We start from the raw sequence: 18,317 nt of genomic DNA on the forward strand, positions 1-18,317 counted from the left end.
AATAAAATAAACAAAATAACGTAAAAAGTGAAAAATGTAGTCAGGGTACACACATAAGGCTCAAACCCCTGACCTTGGGGTTATGGGGGGGACTATCCCCTCACCCACTCGGCTGATGGCCCTGTTGTGTTAACAAAACACGCTCGGATGTATAAATAATAAAAACATAAAATAAATGAGCTATGCATGCAAACCAACCAATTAACATGTGACAAACAAAGTTTTCAAATTCAAAAACACGGACACAACTTCATCTTCTTCCCCGAATCAACTCAAAATAAAATCGTCAAAATACAAGTTTTTAATTGGATTTGATCATGGAAATAGCTTGCAAATAAATATTTGAACTAACCTCGACACTTAAAAGCCATTGATTCGCTCTGAGTGTAGAGTATTTTCAAAAATATCAAATGAACAAGATAACCTAATTTATAAATTAAATTCTAGATATGGAGTAATCAAAGATGGAAACTTAGGGTTAACGATCAGAAGAACATTTCAAGTTGAATGGTAACTTGTTTCAGAAATGAGGGTAAATGGAACTACCTGATCGGAATCGATCTCAGAGTGGAGTTCCGATAACATAGCCCAACTCAGGTGAAGATCAGGGAAGATGGGTTAGGACTTGGAAAATTTTGAGTGGATGTCAGTGAAGGTTTCTAGATGATTGTTTGGGGTTAAAACACTTTGAAACATGAAAATGTAATCTCTGTTTTGGATGGTTCAGCTCGAGTATGCAGCAGGGTTTCTTTGGCCAGAAAAGCTAGGTATTTTTGTGAGACACCTTCCCCTATTTATAGGGAATGTGGTGGAGTGGTTTAGGAGGGAGAATGAAGTTATTTGATCAAAAAAGTATGATGGCTCGAAGCATGCTTAGGTGTGACTTGTGGAGGAAGTGTGTCTGAGATTATGACCGGGTTTCTCCCTCGACTCAATTTGTTTTCACTTTAGTACCAAAAAGGTGTGACAAGGAAGCTTGGACCATAGTTGTGGTGGCTTTTGTTTTTAGCCATTTTGGGAAATTGAAACTTTTTCCACATGGCTCGGTTTCCTTGGTTTGTGACCCTTTTGCATCCAAGTTGACTTCCAAACGTACCTAACTAAGTTATGTAATATGTTAGAGGTCAAAAGGGATCAGATCCATGTGGTTTGGGAGCTTGGTGAGCCAAAATGCAAATTTTGACTCGTTGTGGTCTGATTTGTGCATTATGGTGATTTCCAAATTTTGAACCAAGGCCAAATGAAATTGGCTTATGCACTTTGCTTCAATTTTGGGCTATTTATTCCTTGCCATGAACTTGATTGAGTGCAAAAAGAACCAGGGCAAAAGGGCTTGTGGTTTGGAAAGGGAAACATGTCAAAGTAGTGGTCATGACATGATTTTAGGGCATGGTAGGTATGTTGGACCAACTTGGCCAATAGAAAAATTGAACCTATTCCTCAATGAATTAGGTCTTGGACCTTGAAACAAAGTTGGAGAGGAAGTTATTTAGGACATTTGGATCAAAGTGGAACTAAAAAATCTTGAAAAATGATAAAGTTGTGGTCCTTGGAACTTCCCATAAGCCATTTTTCCCAAAATGTGACCAACCAACATGACCTAGTTTTAGGGTTTTTCTGATTCTTTGCTTTTCAGGCCACAAAAATGGATATTTTAACCTCAAATGATCATATCATGATGGGACATGAAGTTTGGGCCTTTGTGGAATGATTTTAGGTCAAATTGGTGGGTGGATCAAGTCATGGAAAATTGAAAAATCAAGTGTGAACCAACTACGTGCAACATGGATTGAATGGATGTTTAAATGGTTGATTAGGATTTTAATGGACATGAAAATATGTTAAATGGATGGTAGGGGTGATTGGATGGCCCAAAATGATCAAGATTAATGGTCATGAAGCCCCTAAATTAGGGTTTATTGAGCCACAAGTTTCATCAAGAACTATGGTCAGATGAATTAGGGTTTGAGTTGTAGGGATTTAATTAAGATGTTAAAGGTCATGGGGAATGAATAAACTTTCTATTTGAGGGGTACCTAGTGGCATGGCCAATATTCATGGTGAACCAATACTTGTATAAGCCAAGAGGGGTGGCGGGGGCAAGAGCTTGTGTTTAGTCATTGCGTGACCAGATCAATCTTAAAGCTTCTTCAAGAGGACTCACCACCCAAATTGAACTCGGGGAGTGAGTGAGATATATTGAGTGATCCTCCAAACCTTGTGATATGCTTGAGTAGGAGATTATGTTTGAGGTAGCTTGGGCACACCTCAACATGAACAGAGGATCTTAGGGCTTTGCAGATGAATCTCATGCCTTGGGCTTATAGATTATTGTGACTATTAGGTATGAATGCATACGAGATGACATGTATGAGATGTATTCTTAGGGATTAAGGTTCAAGAGGATGATATGGGATAGGGAAAATTGAGGGTATGACAGGGACCAAAAGTGTGGATGCAAAATTTTAGGAAGACTATTCTTTAAAGAAAATATTTTGAAGAACTAAAAATAAAATTTGAGATATTTAAAAGGGCCACAAATATATTTAACCATGATACAAAATTATAAGAGTGGTTTTGAGATTCATTCATTCTTCAACATTTTAAAATAATAAAATAACATACTATTTCAAATATGTTTTTTATTTTGATATACTATTTATACTTAACTAAACAATTATTTTACATAAAATTTCTCTACAATCAAATAAAAAAATAGTAACAATTAAAAGTTTAGTCGAATTAACTTTTCATTTTAAATATTTTTAAAAATTTTATAATCCATAAAACATCAAAGTGAAAATACTTAAAATGATTTTTCATGAAAATCTATTTAAGTGAAGTTTTCCTAATTTGTTTTACTATCCGTGTATATCATACATTATTTCTCTATTAATTCACACCAATAGTTCACTCTATATTTTTTTTAATAGCAAAGCAGGAACAATATATTATTATAAATAGAAGGAAAATTTATTGAAAATACAAAAGGAGTAGAAACTACCAGAAGTTCACAAGAGCAACACATTGGGTTAAAGTGTAGGTCAAAAAAAAAAAAACTACATAACAACAAGAAAAAGAAACACAAGCCAATTAATCCAACAATCCAATCTATCATGAATACTCAGACACAATAAATCTCTATCGAGAGTGAGCTTTAGAGACGTAGACACGACCACATACACAAAATAAAAGGAAGTCAGTTGGCCACCCAACACACTCCTAAATACCTAACCTTTTGAGCGGGTCCCGCTCTCAGTCAACTAGAAAAATGACAAAACCTGAATCATGGACATGAATATAATTCCATGGTAAGCTAAAAACCGTAGAGACCACACACCCCACATTACCAGAACCAAACACAATTTTATGCCTCAAGAAATTATGCTTAGTTAGAAACGTATTCTGAAGCAATTTCCACGAGAACACTACTACTTTAGAAGACACCTAGCTCTTCAAAACTCTAGAGAGTCCCCATAACATCCTAGTCAGATATGGTATTCAAACCCAATAATCATCATTGCCACACCTAACCACTCTAGAAATTAGGTAAAACAAAGCCTCAAAACCCCCTCCTCCCTAATTAGAAAATGCCCCCTCCACCTAAAACACCAAACCCAAACCCCTAGAAGAACCCACCACTAGAGAAATTTGTTCTAAGATAAGAAAAAGCCTGTCAAAAGAGAGACACAAATCGGGTTATCCCCATCATGTCATCATGCCAAAACTTGGTCTTCTGTTTATCCACAACCAACTTAACTAAAGATGAGGGAAGCCAGTTAGTCTCTTAAGAGTAACGAAAATGGATTAACTTCCACAACTCCTGAAAAATAAGAGATTTACATTCCATATCCTTATGACAGAGACCCCTAGACTTAACACTCAACTCCAGACACTCAAGCTTATCCGAACAAAACTTAATCTTAAAATACAAACTACCAAAAACCTCCTTATTCATGACCTTAAGAATCCTTTTAAGATATCCTTAAGCATGCAAGCTATCCAACCATCCCGAACCTCCATTCGCTAGGACTCTTGAACCACCATCTCAAAGTTAGGATCCCTCAAAAAAAGATTGTTAACTCGAAATTGAGAAGGATACTTAAAATCTAATTAAAGATGATCCAATGCATCGCGAGCCCAAGCCCATAGACTACCATGTCCCCACTCCTCCTCCCACCCTATTGACAAAAAAAACTCGATAAAACCTACTCATTCAGAACCTATTAGAATGAAACTGGTAAACCTCCTTCTTAGAAAGGCTAAATCCACCAACCTCATCGCCTCACTGAAAGTCTCAAACTCGTGTTTTTAGGAGTTATACCATGTGTTATATTCACTAGAAATAACTGAACATGAATTATTTGGGAATAAGAGAAGTTACAAGGGTGATTCTTTAGGAAAATACATGGACGAATCGATTGGTTTTGGGTTTCCTACTAGAGAAATCAATTGGTTAGGCTTGATTATGTAGAAAAGCTAAATTTTCACTGCAAACAGTCGATTGGTTAAAGGTACAATCGATTGGTCTCTATGTTTTTGAAGAAAATTGATTACAGGGAGTTAAGAGAGTCGTTTGGCTTACACCACAATCAATTGTTACAAGTGAGTTATTCTGAAAAATGAGACAGAGAGCTTAAATAATCAATTGGCTCCCCAACCAATCAATTGGCCTATGTTGGTTTTCTTCATATCTTGTTTTGGATGATTCTTAAAGTACTAATAAAAATTCTAAACACATATCATGATACATATGCATTGAATCAACAATAATTTAATGAAACTCATGATGACCAATGTGATTTACCCCAGGGACTCAATTAGGTTAAAAAGGTTAGATACATGACTTAGACTATAAGAACAACTTAGACGATGATCCATGGATGCAATGGTACCTCGGTGTGTATCATGGACGAATAATCTCCACACTTAGGAATATTAACCCTTGTATGGAATATGTGTTAATGATGTGAATATTTGTGAATGAGGTCACCTAGTGATTAACGAATTCAATCACGTTTTGTGGATCTAATCACATATTCAGATACTTTTCCCTTGATCACGCACACACCCTTCTTGAGATGCTTATGTAAAGTAGAGAATGAGATGTGGCACCATGGGGGAGAGGTGGACACCTAAGTGGGTTCGAGTCCCATACAAGGAAAGATACTCAAAGTGGGTTCGAGTCACAAAAATTTCTTGGCCTAAGTCAGAGTATATACATAGACAAAGTGCTGAGACGCTTTAATATGCATGATTCCAAGAAATGATTCGTACCTATGCAAGATGGCATGTGTCTATCAAAAACATAATCCCCTTCAACTAAGGCAGAAAGGGATCGCATCAATAAGATTCCATATGCATCTGCAATAGGATCTATCATGTATGCCATGTTATGTACTCGAGCAAATGTCTCGTATGCTTTAAGTGCAACGAGTAGGTACCAATCTGATCCCAGTGATGCTCATTGCGTAGCTATCAAGAATATCCTTAAGTATTTGAGAAGGACTAAGGACTCATTCTTGATATATGGAGGTCAGGAAGAGCTTGTTGTAACTAGATACACCGATGCTAGCTTCCAGACAGATAAGGATGACTTTAGATCGCAATCTGGTTATGTGTTTTGCTTAAACGGTGGCATTGTGAGCTGGAAAAGTTCAAAGAAAGATACCGTTGCTGATTCTACAACCGAGGCCGAGTATATTGTTGCCTCAAGTGCAGCAAAGGAAGTTGTTTGGATCAAAAAGTTCATTAGTGAACTTGGCATAGTTCCTAGCATTGTGGATCCCATTGGTCTCTATTGTGATAACAATGGTGCTATCGCACAAGCTAAGGAGCCTAGATCTCACCAACGATCCAAACACATACTTAGGTGTTATCCCCTCATTCGAGAGATAATAGATAGAGGAGATGTGAAAATATGCAGAGTACCTACACTTGACAATATTGTTGACCCACTGACAAAGCCTCTTGTGCAGCAGAAGCATGATGGCCATACTAGATCTATGGGCATTAGGGATATGCCTGATTGTCTCTAGTGCTAGTGGGAGATTGTTGGTGTAAGCCCTAGAGACCAATACTTTTGGTACTTGTATCGAATTATTTATTAATAATAAAAGGCTTTTTGTTTATTATGTTTGTTTAATAAAGTCCCTAGAATAACTAGTCTGTTTAATGTATCAAGTGTGACTTAATCATGAGATCACATTAAACATAAGGACACTATTCTTAAAGTATCTGTAGTCGAGCTTTATTGTGAAGTGGGATAACATTAAATCATTAAGACTATTACGTATATAGATTAATGATCACATCTCATGGGTCATGGATAAAGAGTTATCAAGTCTTAAACATATGTATGAATATTAAGAGTAATATTCATGTTGGATTGACCTGCTATGAGAATAATATATAGGATGATATGCAAAGTGTCATAAGTTATTCTCATGGTGATAATGGTGTATACCACCCTTCGACCTGAAACCACTATGGACCCTAGATGTAGAGACGAGTGCCTTATTGTTGATCAAACGTTGTCCATAACTAGATGACCATACATATAGTTAATGGGTACTCCACGAAGCATGTTGAGGGTCATGAGTGACCTAGATGGAATTTGCCCATCCTGCGTAACCGGATAAGTGTCTATGGGCCCAATATTGAACTGGACAAGGATATACATAAGGGCAAAAGGGTAATTGTACACATAAGTATTATCACAAAAGGATCTGTCAGATCACATGACATTTTCGTGTCTTGGGTAGCAGTGATGTGTTGCTAGATATCGCTCACTGTTTATTATGTTAAATACGTGATTTAATATAATTGTCAATGCCGCGAAAATCTACAGGGTCACACACAAAAGGACGGATTGATAAGAGATATAGTAACTAAGGAACACCCTAAGGTACGGTGCACTTAAGTGAATTGTAGAACATCATAAGGTATGGTGTACTTAAGTAGAATATGAAATATGGTAAGGTACCACACGCTTAAGTGATTTTGGAATATTATAAGATATGGGTCACATACACATAAGTGGACTTTTTAGCTTGTAGCCCACACAAGGGGTTCTGTAAATAGAACCCTTGTGTAGAAGCATTTGTGCAGTTGCAATTTCGTTTCTCTTTCTCTCTCTCGCTCTCTCTCACTCAAAGCCTTCACTCGTAGCAGCTAGCACTGAGATTGAAGGAATCCATTCGTGTGGACTGAGTAGAGGCGTTGTCAATGTTCAACGTCCGTGATCGCTCTATAGATCTTCATCAAAGGTTACAATCGCCATAAGAGGTAATGATTCTATCACTGATCATGCCCATTCATAAGGATCACTAAAGGAGAAATTTTTAAATCCCGCTGCGTTTTGGATCGCTCTTCTCCTTCAATTTTGTGGATCTAATCACATATTCAGATACTTTTCCCTTGATCATGCACATACCCTTCGTGAGATGCTTATGTAAACTAGAGAATGAGATGTGGCACCATGGGGGGGAGGTGGACACCTAAGTGGGTTCGAGTCCCATACAGTGATAGATACTCAAAGTGGGTTCGAGTCCCATACGAGTGATAGTTCTTGAAGTGGGTTCAAGTCCCATGGAGAATCCGGCATGCACATGAAAGTCGAATCATATGAACATATGTGAACCGAGCCTTTCCCTAGACATACGTCTGGTCGAGAATCGATGTTTTGTGAATCTAAATAGGGATTGATTTAGTTATATCAACTCAATTGACATGTTTCCATTCAAAGGTTTCAATCGCCACAAGAGGTAACGATTCTATCACTGATCATGCCCATTCGTAAGGATCACTAAAGGAGATTTTTTTTATTCTGCTGCGTTTTGTATCGCTCTTCTCCTTAATTGGTATCAGAGCCACTTATGAAACCATGCATCTGATAGCTATTTAGTTTTTGTATTTTCTGTATTAATACGATTAAAAGATAGAATGAATCAAAGAATAAATGAGTAATTAAATTTGGCATCATGTGTGTACGATTTGGATTATTGATGTTGACTATGCTTCGGAATCCAATGTTAGTATGGTGAAGCAGCGATACATCGATCGTCCGTAGGTTATGCAATAGAGATCGATCAAGTTATATATATGATATAAGTAATCCTGATGCAAAATACGGTATATATGATATACTGTTTTTATTTTTTTTATTCAAACACTTAATGGTTGTTTTCCTTTGAGTGATCGATGGTCATTTTCTTCTTGATCCGACATTAGTATGGTGAAGCAATGATGTGTTGATCAATCATACTTAATTAACAATCCAGGTGTGTTTGACGGTCTGAAATTGGTGCATTAGGGTTCATGACGGCACAAGGATTGTGCTGTCAAAGAGTTATGCGATTAGGGTTGTGACTACGCAAGAGTTGTGCTTTAAAGTATTAAGTGTTGATGCGAAAAACGACGTCGATTTCAAATGTGAGAACCCCCGGCTAACTCTGCGTAATGTGATTGGTCGCTGAAATTTAACTTGATTTTAATTAATTAACAGAATTTAAATTAATAATAATAATGTGTTTATTATTATTGTCTTGTGGTGATCGGTTGTGGCCTTAGTTTTCCTTTATTTTATTTTGGGATTTTAAAATACGACTTGCATGTCGTGCCTCTCTTTTAATCTCTTAATGTAACTTCTTTTCTCATCTCACTCCCTCGTATGTAAAACGATTTTCTTTTATGTAATGTAATGTTATGAAGAAAGAGAAGAATACAATATCAAAGGAGGACAACCTTGAAGATCTTGCTTGGAGAAGCTTGGATCGTTATTAGGTTAGCTTAGGTTCTCTCATTGGCTTGGGAGAACAATTGCGCTAGGGGCCATAATTGTTTCATTATGTATGTTGATGCATGTGAGAGACGATTTATATGATAAATAAGCCGGTCAGATCAGAATAACTGCAAATTCCCTCAAATTAAATATTAAGTTTATGCTTTCCAAGTTTTAGCACTCATCAAAACTAGTATCGAATAATATAGGTTTCGCCTACGCGAGGTGCATATTTTATATTAGTAAGGTGCGATGGGATAATTGTAATATTCAATTGCTAAAACAATGGATCAAACTTAACTAAAAAAATTATAATAAGATTATATATGTTTAGAAGAAAGAGTTGGAAATGATCCATGTGATGGATTGGAATAAGGATTTATTCACCAAACTAAAATATTCGAGAGTTGTATTAGATACAATTGGAAGGAGTTCCTACCTAAATAACCTAGTTTTGTGTAATCCGCCTACGTGGACTTAAAACAAAGTGAAATGTTGATCTCGACCCACTAGAAAATCTTCCAACGGGATTTTCTGAATCAAATGGTGAGGGTAATTTGTTTTGAGTAAAATAGTGGGAGCATATTTAATTAAAGGCCTAATTAAACATGTTATTGATACTTATATTTTTATTATTTTCATGTAGATTACCATGACAACAAACACCTCTAACAACATTTTGCGATCAGTTCTTGACAAGGAAAAATTGTCTAGGTCAAATTTTCTGGATTGGCACCGAAATCTGAGGATTATCCTCAAACATGATAGAAAGTTATATGTCTTGGAGAAACCTATTCCGGAAGAGGAACTTCCTAGTTCTGCACCTAAGGCAGAAAGAGATGCTTATAAGAAGCATGTCGATGATGCCAATGAAACTGCTTGCCTCATGCTAGCTACCATGAACTCAGAGTTGTAAAAGCAACATGAGAACATGGCAGTGTTTGATATGATCGAACACCTGAAGATGCTCTATCAAGAGCAAGCAAGGCATGAAAGGTTTGAAGTTTCAAAAGCCCTTTTTCAAGGCAAGTTAGCTGAGGGATCCCCTGTAGGTCCCCATGTGCTCAAGATGACTGGGTATGTGGAGAACCTTGAGAGGTTGGGTTTTCCCCTCAGAAAGGAACTTACGACTGATTTGATCTTGCAATCGTTGCCAGATAGATTCAGTCAATTTGTCCTTAATTTCAATATGAATGATATGGACAAATGTCTTCATGAACTGCTAGCCATGTTAAGAACTGTTGAGCAGAATCTGAAGTCAAAAGGGAAGTCCATTCTGATGATCGAAAATGGAAAGAGACAGAATAAAAGACCCACCAAGTAGGGTGATAAAGGGAAAAGGAAGAATGTTGCCAAACCCAAACCCACTGCTCCTGCTTTGAAGCCTAGTGGAGGCATGGCAAAGGAAGATAAGAAGAATGGAGTAGAGACTTCAACTTCAGATATTTTTGTTATTGAAATTAATTTATCTACTTCTGCATCATGGGTCTTAGATACTGGATGCGGTTCTCACATTTTTACCAATGTGTAGGGGCTACAAAGGAGTAGAGATTTGGCAAAAGGTGAAGTTGACCTACGAGTTAGAAATGGAGCAAAGGTTGTTGCTTTAGCCGTAGGAACTTATGTATTGACTTTACCTAGTGGTTTAATAATTCAGTTATAGAACTGTTATTATGTACCTGCAATTAGCAGGAATATTATTTCCATTTCTTGTTTAGACAAGTTTGGTTTTTCATTTATAATAAAGAACCATTGTTGCTCAATTTATTTGAGTGATATATTCTATGCTACTGCACAAATGAACAATGGATTATATGTCCTTGATCTTGAAATGCCTATTTATAACATTATTACTAAAAGGATGAAACCTAATGAGTTAAATTCAACTTACCTTTGGCATTGTCGATTAGGCCACATAAATGAGAAACGCATTTTCAAACTCCATAAAGATGGACTCTTGGACTCTTTTCATTATGAATTATATGAGACATGAAGATCTTGTTTAATTGGAAAGATGACAAAGTCTCCATTCACAGGAAAAGGTGAAAGAGCTAATGATCTTTTGGCCCTCATACATACTGATGTATGTGGACCACTGAACATACTAGCGAGAGGAGGTTTTCAGTACTTCATCACATTTACTGATGATTTTAAAAGATATGGTTATGTGTATTTAATGAAACACAAATCAGAGTCCTTTGAAAAGTTCAAGGAATTCAAGAATGAAGTACAAAACCAACTAGGTAAGAATATTAAAACTCTTCGATCAGATCGAGGTAGTGAGTATTTAAGCCTAGAGTTTGATGACCATCTAAAAGAGTGTGGGATCCTATCCCAACTTACTCCTCCTGGGACACCGCAATGGAACGGTGTATCTGAGAGAAGTAATCGAACCTTGTTAGACATGGTCTGATCCATGCTGAGTCACGTCGATCTTCCAAACTCCTTTTGGGGATATGCACTATTAACAACAGCTTACACACTTAACCGTGTTCCATCCAAAAAGGTTGAGAAGACACCATATGAGATATGGAGTGGTAAGAAACCACATATGTCTTACATGAAGATTTGGGGTTGCGAAGTTTATGTGAAACGTCAAATTTCAACTAAGCTTGAGCCCAAATCTGACAAATGCTTATTTTTGGGGTATCCTAAAGAAAAAAGAGGGTATTACTTCTACAATCCTTCGGAGGGCAAAGTGTTTGTCGCTCGAACTGAAGTTTTCCTAGAAAATGATTTTATTTCCAAAGAAATCAGTGAGAGGAAAGTAGAGCTTGAAGAAATTCAAGAATCACAAAGCATTGATACACCTATGGAGGAATTAGAGTAGGAAACACAAGTAGTTATGAAAGAGCAACTTGCTCAAGTAGAAAAAGACCAGTGTAGGTTAAGCAGGATACGTCACCTACCTGAGAGATATGGAAATCTCATAACTGATCAAGGTGATTATTACTCATGGATCAAGACGAGCCCGTGACCTACCAAGAGGCCATAACTGGTCCCGAGTCTGAGAAGTGGCTAGAAGCCATGAAATCTGAAATGGATTCCATGTACACAAACAAAGTTTAGACCTTGGTAGAGCCTCATGTAGGAGTTAACCCTATAGGATGCAAGTGGGTCTACAAAAACAAGACTGACATGGATGGTAAGGTACATACCTTTAAGGCAAGACTGGTTGCAAAAGGATATAAATAAATTCATGGGGTTGACTATGATGAAACCTTTTCACCAGTTGCAATGCTTAAATCTGTTCGGATTTTACTTGCTATCGCTGCATATCATGATTATGAAATATGGCAGATGGATGTCAAAACTGCTTTCCTTAATGGAAATCTTCTTGAGGATGTGTACATGACACAACCTGAAGGATTTGACATACCAGAAGAAGCCCAAAAGATATGTAAGTTACAAAGATCAATCTATGGATTGAAGCAAGCTTCTAGAAGCTGGAATCTTCGTTTTGATGAAATAGTAAAACAATATGGATTCATCAAGAACAAAGATGAGCCTTGTGTCTATAAGAAGGTTAGTGGGAGCATGACCATTTTCCTGGTATTATATGTAGATGACATATTACTCATTGGAAACAATGTCCCTACCCTGCAACAAGTAAAGTCTTGGTTGGGGAAATGCTTTTCTATGAAGGACCTAGGTGAAGCAGCCTATATATTAGGAATCAAGATCTATAGCGATAGATCATAAAAACTGCTTGGCCTAAGTCAGTGTACATACATAGACAAAGTGTTGAGACGCTTTAATATGCATGATTCCAAGAAAGGATTCATACCTATGCATTATGGCTTGTGTCTATCAAAAACACAATCCCTTTCAACTAAGGAAGAAAGGGATCGCATGAATAAGATTCCATACGCATCTGCAATAGGATCTATCATGTATGCCATGTTATGTACTCGACCAGATGTCTCGTATGCTTTAAGTGCAACGAGTAGGTACCAATCTGATCCTAGTGATGCTCATTGGGTAGCTGTCTAGAATATCCTTAATTATTTGAGAAAGACTAAGGAATCATTCTTGATATATGGAGGTCAGGAAAAGATTGTGGTAATTGGATACACCGATGTTAGCTTCCAGACAGATAAGGATGACTTTAGATCGCAATCTGGTTATGTGTTTTGCTTAAACGGTGGCGCTGTGGGCTGGAAAAGTTCAAAGCAAGATACAATTGCTGATTCTACAGCTGAGGCCTACTATATTGCTACCTCAAGTGAAGCAAAGGAAGATGTTTGGATCAAAAAGTTCATTAGTGAACTTGGCATAGTTCCTAGCATTGTGGATCCCATTGGTCTCTATTGTGATAACAATGGTGGTATCGCACAAGCTAAGGAGCCTAGATCTCACCTACGATCCAAACACATACTTAGGCGTTATCACCTCTGTTGATTCTAAGAGTTGGCAGCAATTTTGGTAAAACAAAGAGTGTTCACAAGATGTTATGTGTGATGTCTTAACATGAGATATCCTATGTACCTGCTGGAGTTAAAGAAGATATGCAAGCAGGATTGTTTCAGAATGCCACTTACAATGCTAAGGCTTCTGATATTGGATGTACCTGCTAGAGCTAAATTGGAAGACATATGCTGCAGGATTGTTTCAGTTGACATACTCATTGTCATGGTAACTGATATGGCTGTACCTGCTATAAAAGGAAACTGGATTATGCAGGATTTTTTCAGATGTCAGACCCGATGTCATGACATCCTGTACACAGAACATTCAGTATGAATGTCTGGTGTTTTGTGATTGCACAATTGGTGGCAATCATTGGTTTATTGAAGATATGGCTAGCTGGCGCATTCAATCATGGATTACAACCAGATTTACTTATTTTCCAAGGAGATCTATACAACTGTTATAAAAAGATTTGATTGGAAAATAGATTTAGGGTTTTCAAGTTGTCCAAGCCCAGTTGTGTATAAAACTGAATTAGTTAATTCTGTTATGTGTTAACTGATTTAATATTCTGGGATTAGTTAGAATCCTATGTGGCGTTATTTGTGGAGGTCTTGAAGACTCAATCAGAATATTTGGTGAATATACAGTTTCCAAATATGGAGATCTTTTAGGAAATAAAAGATTGAAGACCTTGATTGTAGCAGAAGAATTCTGCCAGCTCTGTAACAGCAAAGAAGAAGATTTGCTGCGATTTTTGAAGGCCCAAATCCAGTTGGGTGGTTAGGTTATAAATAGGAGATTGTAACCTAGGTTTTGTAAGCCTCAAACAATGTAGAAATTAGGGGTATTTGTGAGGTAAACCTCCCAACCTGTGGGAAGGTTACCAAGTGTTTCTCAGTGCTTGAAAGCATGAGATTAGTTGTAACTCAAAGCCTGTAAGCAAGAGTGATTATGTTCTTGAACGAAGCTGTGAAACATGTTCAAGATGTTTTGACATTACATGGTAATTGTAGTGATAGGAATGGAAACTGGAGGTTTCTATCTAGGAGTTCCTAGGTATAGATTGCATTGGGTAGGGATTAAGTGAAGAGTTGTAAACGGGGGAGTTTAACTCTGAATTAATACTGCTGATAGTGGATCTTCTTCCTGGCTTGGTATGCCCCCAGAGTAGGTGATGTTGCACCGAACTGGGTTAACAATTACCTATGTTTTTACCTTCTGTACGTTATAATTCTGTCTGTTATAAAATAAGGTAAACTTGTAATGTTGTAACAGGTGATGTTCAAATCAATGTTGAGACATCATGCTGATAACTGTGCAGGCTCCACAGAAGTAAGTGTTGTGGTTGATCTCTGCTGTGTCTTTGTACCAGATGGACAGAACTGGGTGTTCTTCCATACTATGGTGATATAGTAGCAGATGTCGTGACATCTGTGAATGTGTGCATATCAGTACTGGATTTTAATTTGTATAAATACCTTGCTGTATTAGTAATATTGTTGGATCAGATGTCATGACTTCGTGTAGAACATCTGAACTCTGACTATACCAAAATTTCAAATGGTATCAGAGCAGGCATCCTGTTCTATTTCTAGATGAGATCCATGGGTGATACGTTCTGGTATCTTGCAAGGAGTTATGCTAGTACTGGTGTTGGAACCTGTGGAAGGTTCTGTGATTTACCTGAATGGTCCCTTGAAGTAGGTGGATGGACTATTCATGACAGGAACTGCGTGTACCTGTCTCTGGAGGTTGGCAATTGGCCTTTGTGTGGGACACCTGTGCTAGTATTGAATCATATTCAAACTTGGTATGTTCTTGGAGGCTGATCCTGTGAAGTGTGTGTTCATAGGTTGAGTTGTATTATGATTTCCGCTGCATAATACACTACGCCAAAAATTGGAATAGACAGTGCCCCTTAGAGGGCGCTTTATTACAAAAGCGCACTCTAAAGTGAAGAGAAAAAATAAGGAGCATACTACTAGAATAGACAGCGCACTTTAGAGGGCGCTTTTGTAACAAAGCGCACTCTAAAGTGAAGCGAAAAAATAATGAGGAAATGGAGGGACACCAATAGAGGACGCTTTATTGAAAGCGCCCTCTAAGGGTAACCTTAGAGGGCGCTTCTAAAAAAACGCTCTCTATGTCCATGTACATTTCCAGTTTATAAGGCGCTTTTGGAAAGCCTTAGAGAGCGCTTTTAGAAGCGCCCTCTTAGGCCCCCTTTAGAGGGCGCTTTTGTAACAAAGCGCCCTCTAAAGTGAAGCCAAAAAAAAAATGGAGGGACAACAATAGAGGGCGCTTTTGTGAAAGCGCCCTCTAAGGTTACCCTTAGAGGGCGCTTTTGAAAAAGCGCTCTCTAAGTCCATATACATTTCCAGTTTAGAAGGCGCTTTTGGAAAGCCTTAGAGAGCGCTTTCAGAAGCGCCCTCTTAGGCCCCCTTTAGAGGGCGCTTTTTTAAAAAAGCGCCCTCTAAGGTCCCCTTTAGTAAACATTAAAATTATAACATATACTGCATGTCTCTTTATTTTCCCTCTCTATAAGCTATTTCGTTTACGTAACTGGGTTTTCTCTCAACTGCGATTACTCTCGTCCTCCGTTCGTTCTCCCTCCCTCACCGTCATCGTCGCCGTTCGTTCTCCCTCCCTCACCGTTCACGTTCACTGCGTTATCCTCTTCCACCGTCACTGTTCACTTTCTTCTCCATCGTTACCGTCACCTTTAAGGTATTTCTCTTCTCCATCGTTACCGTTCACTTTCTTCATGTATTTGATTAGGGCATTTTCTAAACTTAGTTTTTCATTTTGTGCATTATGTTGATTAATGTTGTTTAGGGCAAACTGAGTTTTTTATTTCTGATTGAAAACTGATATATTTGAAGTGTGTTTGAGCTTGTGCTTGGAAGTTTGATGATTATGGATGCAAGTTTGTTCATGTTCCAAACACCATAAGTTTGCATTGGTCTTTTGCATGCAGTAGGTGTGTGTGAGTTTGTATTCAATAATGATAAAAAAAAAGAGTTTAGATTGTTGTAACATGAGAGAAATGGAAGGTATATGAATGTGTTCACGTATTGAATCATTGTCTTACTTGGGTCTTATTGAATCATTTCTATATTACAGATAAAATGGCTAACCAAGACGATACCCATGCCGCGAATGAATCACGTAATAATGTTGAAAAAGAAATCAAACGAGGATTGACTGTTATGAAGTCAATCATTCGTGCAAGAGACAAGGGTGTAAAATTTGAAGTACATTGGAGTGCTGAAGACCAACTAATTGAGCCTAACGGTTCAATGTTGGCAAGTTACATTGGTTTCCTTGTTCGCCAACATATTCCGATTACATGTGATAATTGGAGAAGTCCGGACTTGAAGGTTGGCAAGGAAAAAATATGGTCGGAGATACAGGTACTTACCATATATTGTTATATGTTTTTTTTGTTGACTATTTGTTAACCATATATTGTTATAATATTACTTTATAATAACACACTCCATTTGTATGTTTTTTAGAGATCCTTTCACATCGATGAAAGCCGACAAAAATATTGTATTCAATTGGCCGGAAAAAGACTCCGAGGATTTCGATCCTTTTTGTGCAACAAATTTCTCAAGGATGAGGAAGGAAAATTTGTTGAAGGAGAACGGCCAATGAAGTATGCCGAGATTATTTCAGCCGATGAATGGGATAACTTTGTCGCCAAACGAAGAAACGAAAAATTCCATGTAATGTCTATTAATTATGGTATTATACAATTGTTAAGTTACTTGGTTCTAATATGCCTTAAACTTTTTTATCCAGGAAGTAAGCGACATAAATAGGAAAAGGGCATCAAAACCCGCGTATCCGTACAAAAAAGGGCGTACGGGTTATGCACGGTTACAACAAAGAATTGTGAGTATATTCAAATGCTATGAGCTTATACATTGTCACAATATGTTATAATTGATGATCTTATAATCTAATTCAATGTGTAGCTAGTCGAGGAGAAAAGTGACGCAACATCTCTTCCGGAGCACGTATTATGGAAGGCTGCTCGGGTTGGGAAGGATGGGGTTGTCGTTGAAGCGGCCCAAAATGTTTATGACGAATGTGTAAGTATATGTAACATTATTTCTTTAATTATATCGAAAATTTTGTTAGACATATAATTCATTTTTAATCTCCTCTAATAATATTTCAGGAGACTTTATCCCAAACCGTACCTTCAACCGAGGTCCAGGATTGCAGGAGCGTACTTAGTCGAGTACTAAATGTTCCTGAGTATTCCGGTCGTGTGAGGGGTAAGGGTTTTGGTGTGACTCCGTCGTCATTTTATAAAAAAACAAAAACAAAAAATCCTACCAACAAAGAGGTGATGGAGACCTTGGCGGAGTTAAGGGCACAAGTACTCCAACTGCAAAACGAGAATGCAAGGTATAGAGAGGAAAGGTGCGCTTCCGAGGCAAAAGATACTAGTGACCGAGCTAGTATCAATCATCAACCGAAATTTCCCGAGGTAATTATATATGTTATTATGAAATTAAAATAGCACTTTTTTACTTGACACATATACAAGTTAACAATAACATTTATTATTGGTTTAGGGCATTTCACCTTGTCAGCTGTATCTATCGTCACCAACTTATCGCATGGTTGGCAAGGGAAAAGTGCACAATACTTCGGGTGAATTACTTCACCATAATCCCCTCCCGGTGGGATTTATGAAAGTTTCGGTTGACCTCGTATTAGATACGGACGCCCGTCTACCATTACCTGACGTTGTTTCAGAGACAACGTTGATGCGAGATGCAGTCGGATCCTTTGTTGGTTGGCCGTCAGATCTAATTTTCCCTGATGCCGAGGTATATATGTTCTAAATGATTATGAATATTTAGTATTCACATTTCAATTCAGCTACAATTATGATATTTAATCAATTATATGGTAATGTTAGACTCCTACAAGACCCACACATAAAGTTGGTAAAGGGATTTCAAGACGCATCGAGTCGGTTGCATCTCAAAAAGAGGTACAAATATATATACCCATTGAATTATATACGCAACGATTCTGTTGCATCACAAAAAGTCATGATTTATTTTATATGAATTTTTAGGTTCCCGGTCGAGAGTTG

The sequence above is a fragment of the Lathyrus oleraceus genome, chromosome 2 (genome assembly GCF_024323335.1).
Source record: "Lathyrus oleraceus cultivar Zhongwan6 chromosome 2, CAAS_Psat_ZW6_1.0, whole genome shotgun sequence".
NCBI classification, from domain to species: Eukaryota; Viridiplantae; Streptophyta; class Magnoliopsida; order Fabales; family Fabaceae; genus Lathyrus; species Lathyrus oleraceus.